The sequence below is a fragment of the Mesocricetus auratus genome, unplaced genomic scaffold (genome assembly GCF_017639785.1).
Source record: "Mesocricetus auratus isolate SY011 unplaced genomic scaffold, BCM_Maur_2.0 Super-Scaffold_100020, whole genome shotgun sequence".
In the NCBI taxonomy this organism is placed as follows: domain Eukaryota; kingdom Metazoa; phylum Chordata; class Mammalia; order Rodentia; family Cricetidae; genus Mesocricetus; species Mesocricetus auratus.
In genome coordinates, this window is record NW_024429201.1 from 17714821 (window position 1) to 17729788 (window position 14968).

Here is a 14968-nt window from a genome sequence, read left to right on the forward strand (position 1 = left end):
AGGCAGAACCCACCCATTTCTACCTCCCCAAATACAGTTTTTCTCCTAAGCTCCTCTAGGGCAAGGATAATCAAACCAAGAGCCTGGGTGTTAGCTTTTACTTCTAGTCTTCAAATCCCACATCAATTACTCCAAGTCATTTCAATTTCATCTCTTACATAATTTCATATCCATCCTTTGCCCTCTATGTCTATAAAATAATGTTTCCCAATCTAGTGATTTCAGTGCAGGATCTTGTACTTGTGGGGTACCACAAAAGACCTCTCAACAAACCACAAAAGCATGAGATAGGTTCCGGGGGGAAGCACTGAATCAAAAACACTCGTGTATCTAAACTTCAAAGCTTAAATTGTTCTTGTACTGAGGTACACCCTAGCCCAAGGTCTTTATTTATACAAAATTTATTTGCTGTTAGAAAGTGACATACTGGAGATATGTTCAGGTTTGTTGTTGAACCTGGTATTAGTACCAAGGTTGCTTGTAGAGCCTTGGACAGTAAGCTCCTGAACCTGCTAACTTCTGACCTCATTTCTCTCTCACCTTCTCCCCTCCTTTCTTCCTCCCTTCCCCTCTTCTTTCCTCTCTTTCCTTTCTCTCTCTAATCTTAGAATTCTCTTCCTAGAATATTTACTAGAAATAACTATCCCTCTGCTTATATAAGTCCACTTAATTACCTAAAAGGTACATATGTATCCAATGGCCATATGTGAAATTTCAAGGCTTGTCCCTCGCTTCTACTATTTCTTTCTCTTCCTCTGTCCCCACTAAGTTTTGGCAATGTCAAACTCAGTTTTCCAATCATTCCCTGAAGCTCTCTGTATCCCCTTTGCTGACAGGCATGGCTCTCTGGCCTGGAATGACCTTTCCACAAATGGTTACCTTGATTTGTAGTTCATAAGTATTAATCATAGGAGAGTATACAGTGTAACAGTTTAAGGACAAATTTAGAAGCAAGGAAGGCAACCACTGTACGAATAGAAGTAAAAACTAAGAGTAATGCGTGGGTTTTTATATATTTTCAAGATACCTATTGGATCCATTTCATTAGAGCTTCCTTAAGTTTTTGAAATATTTAGAAGGTAGAAAGATAGTACCATAAGGCTATTAGTCCAGTAAGATTACTATAATTAAATAGCATAATCTGAAATGTTCATAATCATGGGGAACTTCACTGTATCAACCTGCTAGCAGATACAGAGGGCCTATGCCCTGAAAAGTCATGACTTTGCTTTCAGAAAAATTTCTCACCTAAGAGAGGAAAAGGCACATGGAGCATCCTTGACAAGAACAGGATTCCTGCTCTTGAGGATGCCCCATTAGACCATTAGTACATTAGTGCCGTCAGCTCCTAACATTAATTAGGATGAGAATTTCAGCATATGCACTTGGAAGGAACGGAAATGTCCTATTCATAGCAGTCATCCAGCACCCTGCCAGTTTTTACCTCCATGCCCACTACATCCTTTCATTCACAATGTTGTCCCCTAGCCAAGGGACCTCTTTGCAAGCTGAAGGGGTGTGATCTCTGTCTCTCTTGAGTGTCTTACAAGATGAGTGCATTGAAAGTAGTGCCTCATTTCCTAATTTACCTCATTGTTCTGTAGTTTGTTTTGAAAGAAGTGCTGACTTACCATGAAATCAGCTAACTTTTCACTTCTATTCTTTCTCCTTTGGTAGTAGCAGCAGCAGTAATACAAGCATTAACTCACATTCATATAATTTTACCATGCCAAGGGCTTGTGTGAATTTAATCCTTATAATAACCATATGTAGCAGCTTTGCATAGCTGTCTGGTATGTGAGACAATAGAAGTTCCAGAGAGTAAAAAAAAAAAACACTTATGAAGGTGATCCATCTAGAAGAACGAAAAACAGAACTGAAATCCAAACTCATCAACCTAAACATTTGTCTGCTACACTCCATTGGCTCACTTAGCTTATATAATTTCTAATGATCACAGAACTGTGGGTAAATCTACTGGTGAATTTTCAAATAAATAATATTTTAAATTAAAAACAATTTGTGCTTACTATAGGAAATTTGGAAAAGTCAGGACAACACAAAAAAAGAGTGTTTTTTAAAAAAAATATTCTCTACTTCAAACTTCCATCATATTCTCTACATTAAACTGATTAAGAACAACTTTTTAATAATCTGACTTTTTCAATGTAATAGGGTGGTTAAAACATATTCCCATGCCATTAAATTATATGTGCATAGGGCTATTTTTATAGTTATGTAACAAACCATTATGTGGATATATAAACACATTTATTTAATTAATTCTACATTGTTGGATATTTAGGTTAAACCTTTATTTCAGGTTAATGTTTTCATATTATATTAATTCTTCAATGAACATTTTATATGTGTCTGATTATTTCCTCTATACAAATGTCTGAGTTTTTAGAAGAACAGTTTAAACTGAAAGTGTTTAATCATTTAACCTTTTTTGTCAAAACAACCTTCTGAAAGATTGTTCTAATTTTAAACCTCAACCAGTAGTTTTTAAATATGCCCTACCTCCATACACTCCCAGTAAACTCAGTGCCACTGCTATTTTTACTTCAAGTTGTTTTCTTTTCCTTTTTAATGGTTCTCATTGACTTCATTTTAAAACCATAAGCAAAGCAACCTCTGCTTCCTCCCATAAAGGAACAGTAACTGACTGGCATTTGCACCCCTACTCCTGCAACTCACCCAAAACTGGGAGAAGTGTATAAAATGTGTGTTTTCCAGCACTGGACAATGAGCATTAGAAGATCTATGATCTCTGGAAGCAATTTCCTAACCTTGCTGCAGGAAAGGGCACCCATGCTGAGCTTGGCAGTCTCCCCAAATTGAGTAGACATAGGAGCTCAGAAAGGCTGAGGTAGCAGCCAATTGCAGGGCAGTGTTCCAGAGAGGGAGGAGCTACCCAGAGGAAGAATGTGGCAGTCTACATAGGAGTCTCCAGATGAAACCTAAATTGCAGTTGTTTAGGTGAACTCCACAAATCCAGCAAGGAACAGCTTTAGGGCCATTCTCTCCTTAGTCCCATAGAACTCAAACACCAAGACTCACTCATGTGGTCACTAAGAGGAGAACCTCATTTCAATAGGCATGCAACAGAGATGCCAGAAAAGCCCAACATTTGTGGTATAAGTCAAATAGCGCTATGATAAGCCTGCTGTCCAGCTGCACCAACAAAGATCAAACCGGTGTGGGCAAGTAAAGTGCATACCTGCCTGACCAAAGAAACATCAGCATGGCAAGGGAAAACACCAAGATCCAAACATTCAACATACAACATACCCAGTATCTGATAGCCAGCTAAAAATGCTACATATGCCAAGGGGTACTACCTAATCAAGAGAATATTCACACAATCAAAATAGAGTTCACAGAGGTGCAGAAGTGGCTAAGATGTGGAATTAGCAGAACTTCAGAGACTAATGTCTAAGCTCAATAATCTATTAGCAGAACTTCAGAGACTAATGTCTAAGCTCAATAATCTATTTAAAAAGTGGGGCACAAAGAAATTAAAATACAGTCTACAGACACATAAATATCCCAGAAAATCAAAATTACATATCTGAAGTCAAAAGATGTTTAACATACTTAACAACAGATTAGACATTGTAGAATGAAAGATCAGTAAACTAGAAGACATAGGCTATCCTAAATTAAACACAGGTGAGACTGATTTATACAAAAAGAACAGGACCACAATAGCATGTCAGGCAAGCATTTCAACATACATGTAACTGGTGCCCCAGATCAAAACCTAAGAAAGGAAGAGTTGGGGTGCAGGAGTCATTTCAAGAAGATGGGGGGTATGCCAAAGTCCACTTAAAAAACCCAACTACCTTTTTAAGAAGCATGAAAATCCAAGCTGAATAAACTATAGCTGTAGCAATGCATGCAGTGGCCATTCTTGGAGGTGGTTCCCAATGACCCTCACCCGAAGCTTTCATACAATTGTGTGTTTACCCCCCCTTTAAATCATGCTGGCCTGTTTGATTCCTTGATACAGTAGAGATAATAACATATGACTTTTGAATATAAATCAAAGGAAACACCTGTGCTTGCTCTGGGGGAAGCCAGCTATGCATCATACAGAGAGTAACAACTGGCAGACCAATATGAATATGCCATTGTGGAAGCAGACTCTCCTGTATCTTGAGGACCATCAGGTGACTGGAGCCCCACTTACGTGGAGCTTGATGGAAACCTAACAGCAGAACCACCTTGGTGGTTACTCCTAGATCCTAACCCATAGAGACCATGTGAGGCATTGTAAGTCACCTTATTTGTGAGATAACAGTTTGCACAACAGTAATACATTATAGTTCTACTTGCTAACAAAAAATAATCATAGAAGTTAATTTTTAAAAGCCTCTCTGTAATAGCAGTGCAGCAACCTGAAATACTTAGAGACCAACATAACAAACTTTTACTGAAAATTAAAGTATTCCAAAGTAAATCGATGCAGACTTATAAATAGAAATATCTATCATGTTCCAATTTGGAAGATGTAACACGTTGTCAAAATATCACTTCTGCCCAGATTAATTTATAGGTTCACTTGTGATTTCAATCAAAATTCTACCCATCCTTTAATAAGAAAAATGGATCAGTGAACCCTGGGGAAAAGAAACGTACCCTGCAAAGGAGTCAGGGAAAGGTGGTAAGCAGATTTTCTGCATCTGGACTCTGGTGATAATTACATGGCGAAGTATAAGAGGTAAAATTCATCAGTGAACTGTATGTAATCAATAAGAATGATTTCACAAAATGTCTAAACCAAAAAATATCCCTCTGCCTCTAGTACTCATTTCCTAGCCATTCCTATGTCAAACATTGTATATTCATTTACATGTACATTATGCGTATGTCAACATGTAAGTATATTCTCACTTGTAGTGTGTTTCCTTTAAAAAGTATCAGCATGTTACACACTTCCTATATACCTTGACTTTTTCATCATTCAGTATAGTCTGAAGACCATCACCTGTCAATTTATGAAGAACACCTTCCCATAACTGATACACATGTGTCATCTGCTCTACCTGTGTTAAGTCACATTCATGTTCCTTCCACCACCATGAATAGTCATGTAAGTCATGTATGTGAATTCATGCAACTCTGTGTCTTCCCAGAGATGATTTTTCTAAAAGATAAACTGTAATTTTGATGAATACAACAAATTTACTGTCATGTGGACTCTACAGATGGATGCTACCACAAACAATTCTTTCCTTTTTGTCTTTGGCAATATAATGGATGGAAAACAAGGTCTTATTTACTTAAATTTGTGTTTATCTAATTGTAAGTAAGGATATGCCCATAGTTTCCAAAATAATTTTTACTTTCATTTCTGTAAATCAAATTTAAAACTTTTGACTGATTTTTCTATTACATTCTAAAATACATGTGTAGCTTTTTCTACATAAGCAAATTAATTTTACTTCAATAATGAATTACAAATACTTTGTCATTTGTACTTTTTCATGTGTGTGTATTATCTGTGTGGCTGCTCATGTGTGTGCAAGTGTATATGTGTGCTCATGAATGTGGAGGCCAGAGATAGGTGTTGGGCTTCTTTGTTAGTCACTCTCCACTTCATACATTAAGGCAGGGTCTCTGCTTGAACCGAGGGCTTGCTCAGCTCATCCAGGTAGCTAGCTTGCTCCAGGGATCGCTTATCTCTGTCTCCTGTGCACTGAGATTACAGTAGTTTCATTTACATGGGTGTTGGGGTTCTGAACTCCAATCCTCATGCTTACACGTCAAGTACGTGACCCATTGATCCATCTCCCCAGCCCATTTTGTCATTTGTGTTTTGATTCTGATTATAACAATTTGAACGGAATAATTTTCTAATTTCTCATACGTTTCTTCTTACTTTTCTATTTTATGTGTATGAATGTGTTTGCTGCAAGAGTGTGTATGATCCCTTGGAACTGGACCTGCAGACAGCTGTGAGCCAGCTGTGTGGGTGCTGGGAATCAAACTCGGGTCCTCTGGAAGAGCAGCCAGTGCTCTAATCTACAGAGCCACCTCTCCAGCCCTCACCAGACTTTTCTTTTTTGGCTTTTACATTTGTTGTTAGGCTTACAATTTTCCATCTTATGATAAATTTTTTAAAAATCCAAGCCAGGACTACATAGAGAAACCCTGTCTCCAGAAAAAAAACAAAACAAAACAACAATAACAACAAAAAAACTCCAAGGTTTTCTAAGATATTATTTATGATTTTACTTTCTACACTTAAGTCCTTGATCAAGAATATATTTTGGTATGCCATGCAAAATTACCAATTTCCTTTCTGATGTCTAACTAATTATTCCAGCAATATTTACTAAGTAACCCACCTTCTTCCACAGATTTGAATCACATATATTCCTAGATCCATTCCCATGTTTATTTAGATCTATTTCCAGAATTCTATTTGTTCTACTGATCTTCTTGGGGCAGTCATATAAGGGTACCAGGTTGTTTTAAGTATTACAGCTTTATCTCAAGTGTTAATAGCCTGAGAGGCTGTTTTCTCTTTCAAAAAATTCCTAGCTCTTTCTGTTTCTTGGTAACATACTTAACCAACATTTATTGAAATTCTGAAACCAGCTTGAATGTTTCCACAGTGGGTGTGTCCTTTTCACATTTTTATTGAGATAATATAAAAATGTATTGACTGCAGGAAACCAACATTACTGATTTTGATTGCCCCAATCCAAAATTAATTACAGAATGCCTTTTATTTGGAAAAGTGTTCTTTTGCTGGTCTCCAAATCTTTTACTGACATTTACATTTTTCACATAAATCTTGCATATTTCCTTTCCTGTTGTCTTAATCCAATTACACGGGCTAGACTCAGAATTTGCTAATAAGAGCATGACAGAAGAAGTTGGCTCCCTGTTGATTTAAATGGAAATGTTTCCATTTCCTGTTAAGAATTATACTGTGTAGCTACTTGCCTAATATCTATTTACTGGGAAACTTCAAAACTCTAGAATGAAAATCAAATGTTATTAAAAAGCCTCCTAGAGATTATAATACTTTTATTTTACCTGTGAATGGAGTAAATTTTCATAACACAATTTTTTAATGTTAAATAATTTCACATTTCTAGAATAAATGCTATCATTCAGCATTACTTTTTCAACTTGCTACTGGATTCTGTTTGCTATTTCATGGGGTTAAGCCATCTGCATTCAAAAGTGAAACAGAGAGCCAGAGGGTTTTGTTCAATTTTGTTGGATTTTGAATCAGTGCTATATTTGTGATACATATTTGTACTATATATATTGACTGTGCTATAAGCTTGGTTGCTTCTGTGTGGTCAAAAGGGTCACTCTGTGCTGTTACTCTGTGCCCTTACAGGTCTGATAACTCCATGTCAATCCTCTGAGCCTATTGCATCTTAAGAAGGTATACATCTTCGAGTTTTCTTCCACTCATTTTTGTGTGGTAATTAGGAAGACAATATACCTTCCTACCAAATTTAATGTCACATCCAGTTTTTATAATGTATTTCTATAAATGTGAACACCAAATGCCTTATAAATCTTTTTACTTCTTAATATGTAGCTACTTATTATACTACAATTCCAAATTATTTTACATTTTAATTTCTTTCTTTTGTTCTTCAGGTTAGCTGAGTCTGCTTTCTTGGTTTGGTTTTCACCTTTACCTTTCCAACTTTGTAAATGAAATAATTTAAATCAACCAGTTTCATACTTTATTCATTACCATAATTTTTCCTCTAATAAGAAGGCCTGTCTCCTTAATAATGTCTGATGTTTTGTTTTCATTGCCACTCTAATTTTCCAGGTTATAGTTCCAATGCCCTCTTCAGCTTAACATTTCTTTTAAAGAGGTTTTAAAATTTTTCATGTGCTAGTCTAAATTTTGTTTTATGAATCTAATTTCTGCTGCAGTAAGAATTGTATTTGATAGAATTACTTCTACTTTTTGCAATGCATTTGGTCAGCTCTTAGAGATGTCCCATGGGTACAAAAGGACAAGGACATCTTCAATTTCTGTGACAGAGGGGTGGGAGGTTGCTTTGTTTTTGCTTTTTTGTTTTCTTTTGGTTTCTCCTTGTTTTCCTGCAACTCAATACAAGACCTTTTGTGTGCTAAACAATCACTCTATCACTGGCATACATCCGCAGCCTTCTTTTCACTTTTTATTTTGACACAGTCCCCATAAGGTGCCAAGGCTAACCTTGAACTTTTAATGTTCCTACCTCTGTCTTCAGAACAGATGAATTACAGCCAGCACCACTAGGCTGCATCTAAAAAAGAATATTTTAAAGCAAGGCATGGTGGTGCATGCCTGTAATCCCAGTGTTCAGAAGGTGGAGAAGAAAAATAGGAAAACCAAGGTCATCCTCAGCTACAGAGAGAGCTGGAGGGTAGCCTGTGTTGCACAAGGCTGTCTCAAACTCCTAATTAATTATAATGAAAAACAAATAAATGAATGCTGTATTATACTCACATATATACACAGGCACATAAAATCTAGGTCAATAATCTTATCTAGGTTTCGTTTCCTTGCTTTTTTTTGCACAATTAATCTTCCATAAACAACTTCTTGTCTCCTGTGGTATCATCCTATTTTCTGTTCCATAGCAAGAGTATCTGAAACCAAGTACCTTATAAAGGAAGAAGTTCTTTCAGCTTACAGGTCTGGAGGGCAGAAGGCACCATCTGTCCATCATCTGAGCATCCTTCCTACCGCATCACCACATGGCAGAGAAGCAGAAAGGGAAATGGCCATATTCAGAAGGGACCAACCATGTGGAGTACCCTCACTGCACACCAAGAACTCTGTGGTACTTCCTATGAGTATGAGGACCTACTCCTGTGAGAATCTCTTCCCAGTGGTAGTGGTCTCAAGATATAACTACTTTTACTATGCTCCACTTCTTAAATATAAACCTCTCTATACTACAACTTAGGGAAAATGCCTGTATTACCAAAAGTAATCTGCAGATTCCATGCACTCTTCACCAAAATTACTATGACATTATTTCCATAACTAGAAAAAAGTCTTAATATTCACATTAAGGTGCAAAAATCAGAAATGGCCAAGGCTATCCTGAACACAAAGAGCCATGCTGGAGGGAGGCATCATGATGTCTGACTTCAAATTTTACTATAGTGCCATAGAAATAAAAGCAGCATGACATTAGCAAAAGAAAACCATATGGATGAATAGAACAATAGAATAGAGAATCTAGAAGTAAACCCATACCTATAGCCACCTGGGTTTTGACAAAGGTGTTGGCTTAGTATTCTATTGCATGACCATGACAATTCTTATAAAGAAAACATTTAATTGGGACATGCTCATAGTTCAGAGGTTTAGTCCATTATCATCAGGGTGGGAAACATGGCATCACACAGGTATACATGGTGCTGAAAAGGTAGCTGAGAGTTCTATATCCAGATCCACAGACAGCAGGAAGAGAGAGACACTGGGCCTGGCTTGAACATTTGATACCACAAAGCCCATCCCCAGTGACACACTTCCTCCAACAAAGTCACACCTCCTAATCCTGAGGACAGAATTTAAGTTGTCAGGCTAGGAACCAAGTCTTTACCTGCTATTTCACCAGAAAAAAATGTAAAATGGATCAAAATTTTCAATGCAAAGCTTGAAACTCTAAAACTACCAGAGGAAAACAAAAACATGAGGAAAGTTATCAATAAATAGATTTAAACAAGGACTTTCTGGAAAGGACTCCAATAAAAATGAAATACAAGAACTGATAGATAAACCATAAAATTTTAAAGTTCCTGAGCAGCAAATAAAATTATTATCAGAATAAAGAGAAAATCTACAAAATGATAGGGATTTTATTTTATTTTTAGGTCAACTATTCATCTAGTAGAAGACTCATTCAGGATATATGCAAAACTCAAAATATTATATATAAATAAAACTAACCTAATCGATCCAATAGCCCAAAGAAGTACAAACTGGTAATAAATACATAAATGATCAACATCTTTAGTCATTAGGAAAATGTAAGCAAGACTACATTGAGATCCCATATAAGTAGAGATAATGCACAAATTGGTATGGAGGTTATTCAAACAAACTGAGGATTGAGCTGGAGAGAATGCTCAGTGGAGAGTTGTGGAGAAAGAGACCTTATATCAACTGTGGGCCTCCATAAGAACACACATTCAGCATTCTTTAGTTGCCTGTAGTTTTTTTAATCTAGAATTTTTTAATTTGGAACTAAATAAATATATTTATATCTCAAATGATTAAATTTAAATGTCTCCTATTCTTGAGTGCCTGAATAGAATTCATGGATTATTTCAATCTTTCTCATAATAAGCTTCCCTATGTACAAACACGATGCTTTTTCTATTTCACTCAAGTTGTCTTTTATATCTCTAGATTCCCAAATATTTTTCTATTGATTATAACTGTTCCTATTTATTACTAGTTATTATTAGTTATGCTCTAAATGGTGCTTTTCTGCTCTGTCTTCTAAAAGATTACTATTCACAATTAGAAAGATGACTCTCTTGTGCTAATTTTACACATAAAGATCAGCCTGAATTTCTGTTGCTTTTTGATAATTTTCCAGTTCAATTATTTGCATTTCTTTCTTTTATCCAAGTGAATTAATTTGTACCTCTAGAACAGTGAACAGTAAATTACAGAAATGATAGTGAATTTCTTTGTTCTGTTTATAATTTTAATGAGGGGTATAATTTAGGCCTCATAACAAGTAAATAAATAAATGTCATTTTAATGAGCTTTTACTGCAGTCCTTTGGAGACTTGTGGTCAGGATATGATGGGCAATGTATTGACAAACCACATCAGTGGACCAAATCCCCCTGCTGTCTATCTTTATAAATAGGTTTAAGGGAATTCAGCCACACTTGTCTGCCTATGCACAATATGGTTGTTGTCACTGAGAATATTTACTGGTTGGTTCTGTAATAAAAATACTGACCATATCCAGTTCCAGAATATACTTCCAAAATGCCTTGCCTAACACACAAAACACTCATTCTGTTGTTACCTATTTAATTTATTCCCACAGTCGCCTGTGCACTAGGACACTGTGATTTACTAGGCCGGTTGGTGGAATCTTAGCATCAGGAACAGGTGCTCTCTGAAAACACAGCACTTCCAGTAACCAAAATTCGATACTCTATCATGCTTAGAGCTTTAAGGAAAGGAAAAATGAAAGAGGTTGTATCAAAACTCTTGAGAGTTTCTATTTTAATACAGACAAAAAGAGAGGAAGGAAAGACAACCAATCAGATAAATCCTGCTAGGCTAAATCAAGTAGAACACAGCAAAAATGGGAAGGGAGGCTATAGGAAGAGATCTTAGGGACCTGTAGCACTGACCACGCCCGTTTGTGGGGAATAAGCTGAAAAGGAAATATAAATCGAACACTTGGTGAGGGTATAGAAGATTATTTATTGTGGGAAGGTACTTAAAGAGAAAACGGCAACCCAGGTTACTCTCAGCAGCTTTCTGGAGCTGGAACCCCCACTGGAACCCCGAAGAAAGGGCGAGTCCCCCCTCTCTCAGCTCTTTATCCCTGGCATCTTCTACGTACCTGTGACCACGCCCATTTCAGTGCTACAGGTACCTAAGACCTCTCCCTACAGGAGGCACCATGTGTGATATAGATCGGTGCACTTTGTGCAGGACTCGCATTCAGAGCCTCATGCAGGAAGGTATCAAAGAGAAGGGAGGACTTCAACAGCGGGTGAGTCACCCCTAAGGAGAGAAGCAGAAGAAAAATCAAGTTTCTACTCTAAATTCTGTTTCTCCAAAATCAGGGCTCACGCTTTCTTACTCTCCTTTAACTAGTATGTTAGCATAAAGAGGGCAGACCCCCGTAGAGGGTTAAGAAAGATATGCTCAATTTAAAGGGGTACATGCCATCTGCTCTGAGTACAAATGGTATGACAAAGGCTTACAGATCCAGGGGAAACCCCAGTGCCCACAACTCAGGAACACATTGACAGAGTAGGTCCAGGCCCTCCTGGTGGCTTTGCTGGGACCACCTCCTGACTCCTGGGTATTGTCAGAAGACAAGGTAAGGTCCTGGGTGCTGTGGATGACAGAGAGCAGTTCAGGGGCTTCCTATGAGCACTGGCTGTACAATTTTTAAAATTCCTCTTTAAAAATAAAGCAATACCCCCCCATGCTGTTCACAGCCTCTTGACCCCTGACACTGATCTGAGGAAGAGAAGGGTTTAATCAACTGTAAAAGGGCTACCTCACTTTCTTCTACTGTTTCCATCTGGCTTCTCCTGAGTGCTGTGCTATTCGGCTTGTGAGTCTCAGTGGCCCTGGAATCACAATGAGTAGCTGCATAGAAGTTTCCACTGGACATCTAGCAAGGAGTACTTGAAAGATCCAGCTCAGGAAACCTGTAAGTGGCAGGAAGAGATCCTTGGATGGGCCTCTGCCAACCACCAGTGCCTGGTACCCGAGAATCAACTGAGATGTGATATGGAACCCCATGGGTATCCAGGAGATGCTCACATGCTGGAATCCAGCCAACTCTGTGACGTCATAATCTTCCATCCTCCAGTGCTGATCTTGAACCTGACATTCTTAGATCAGCCCATCTCCTTCCTCAAGCAGAATGTTATCTATTAGCACAGTGTCTGGAACTCTTAGGTTCCTGATCTATCTCAAATCTCCTGCCTTTCCTAGGCATTAGCTACATATCATCAGATTTGTTGCCTCCTTGAGGTCATCTTGTAGCCGAGACAGAAACTCATTCACTGACCAGCTCAGCTAATTCTCCATGATTCACTTCCATTTATATTTCCCAGACATCTACAATTACTGACAATATCCCCCAAACCTTGAAGGTCTCTTCAGCCTGGCATGATTTTTCTTAGGATGATTCATCACTGCTAGCCACCTGTAGACCTCAGTTCAACGACTTCAACTCCATCACAGGAAAAGGATTTAGTTCATCTTCAGGGACCCAGGCATGGCTAAAAGTCAGGCCACATCCTCTTCAACTAGCAGCTGCACCCACTAGCTGCATTACTTTGCCTACTAGTCCCCTGCTTGACCCAAGGCAACTCAAGCCAAATCTGCTTGAAATAATCTTACGAGCCACTACCATGGCCTGCTGTCTCAGCAGAGTCAAGGAACAACACAAGGCTGGAGAATTCAGGGCCAAGGCCACTGAACTGAAGTATCGAGGCAGCAGCAAAGCATCCAGTTTTATTAATTTGTGGAGGCATGCAGGTGGTCTGGTTGGAGCAGTAAGTGGGCTATACGGCTTAACTCTGTTAAGTAGGTAGACTTCTGCTCAAAGGTTATGAGTCCCAGCATTAACACTGTGTGGAGCTTAGTACATGGAGTTGTCAAACAGATGTTTATTAAATTAATGGAAGAATAAATAGTTTAACTCCATGTTTATTATTTTAGAATACACTGATTCACAAGGAAATAAGCCAGCAAAGACTGATAATCCTGAAAACTCTTAGATCTTCTAAGGTCCATTTTCAATACACATCCTACGTTTATTATCACTCTGAGAAGAATCAATCTGGCTGAAAGTAACCACCTACACTCCTGTCTTTAACCAAGTCTGATCTTTTGTTTCCCAACCCTCCTCCAAACAACATTCCTTTCTCCCAGCCACATCATCCCATGTCCTCTCTTCTAGGTGCTTGACTAGTTCTTTATCCCATTACCTTTTCCACAAGGAAATTCTAAGCTAAGAAGAATCATTTGAAAGTGGTTTTGTGTAACAGACAAGAAAATTCCAGATAAATTAAAATTTGCCTAAAACTGCCTAAAGAATCAAACCATGCAAAAACAGGATTGGATGACTATTAAACATCTGTAGAAGATATTTTGCAAGCTCACTATTTTAAAAGAGAAAAGGCCGACAAATGAATAAAAATAAATTTATTAAAAGAAGTCACAGGAGTAGGGAGCATTTGCTGCACACCTGTGACTTAGGATGCCCTGCAGCCACAGAACCATAGTTGACCATAGTGGCCCACCTGTTGTTGTAGTGATTAGAAAGCAGAGGCAGGAGAGGCCAGGAGCAAGCTAGCTAGACAAAGCATATTAGCAATCTCTATGTTGGACTGAGGGACTCTGCTTCAAAAGAATAAGAAGAACATTACATCAGCCTCAGGACCCCACAGACACATGTACATCCACATAAATTGTGAACATACATATGAACATACAAACTCACATGCATGCACACACCACACACAGAGACACACATAGAAAAGGACCTAGATAAAAGTAGCCACTAACTAAAAACATAACTGTAGCATACTTATATGTAATATGCTTACATTACTTACATAGAGTATATTACATACATATAATATACAGATATAAAGTATATATAATAAGCAAAAGATTAATTTTAAGTGAAATAAAATAAACTGAGGATAGTGTTACTAAGTTTCAAGAAACCAAGAAAAGTAATGATAACATATTTTGTTCCCACCCCCCTTAAGAAAACATTTTTACAATCTAGGAATAAGTTTAATATCAGTAATAAAATGTATATTAAAATAAAGATATCGTTTTATTGGGAAAATGATCAAAACAAAAAATTGTAACACCCTGTATTGGAGGACAGAGTAATGCCTGATTGACACAGCAACTCGGGAAAGGAGTTTGGCAGTGTAAACTAAGTATCAGAAAATGTCGTGACTTTTAGATTCAATAAATTCTAAAGAAATAATCTAAAATATGGAAGGAAAAACTATTCAAGAAGCTGTTCATCACAGACTTATAACTTAACACTTTTTACAACCTATCTAGAAGTCCAATGAGGGTATGGTTAAGTAACTAAAATGCATCATTTGAGAGATTTTTATGTGACCATTAAAATTATAGTTGGAAAGAAACTAAGCAGAAAAATGGTCCTGCTGTAAGAAATATTAAAAATGATGCATACACTCTTTTAGAGTACCTACCAAGAGTTGCCACA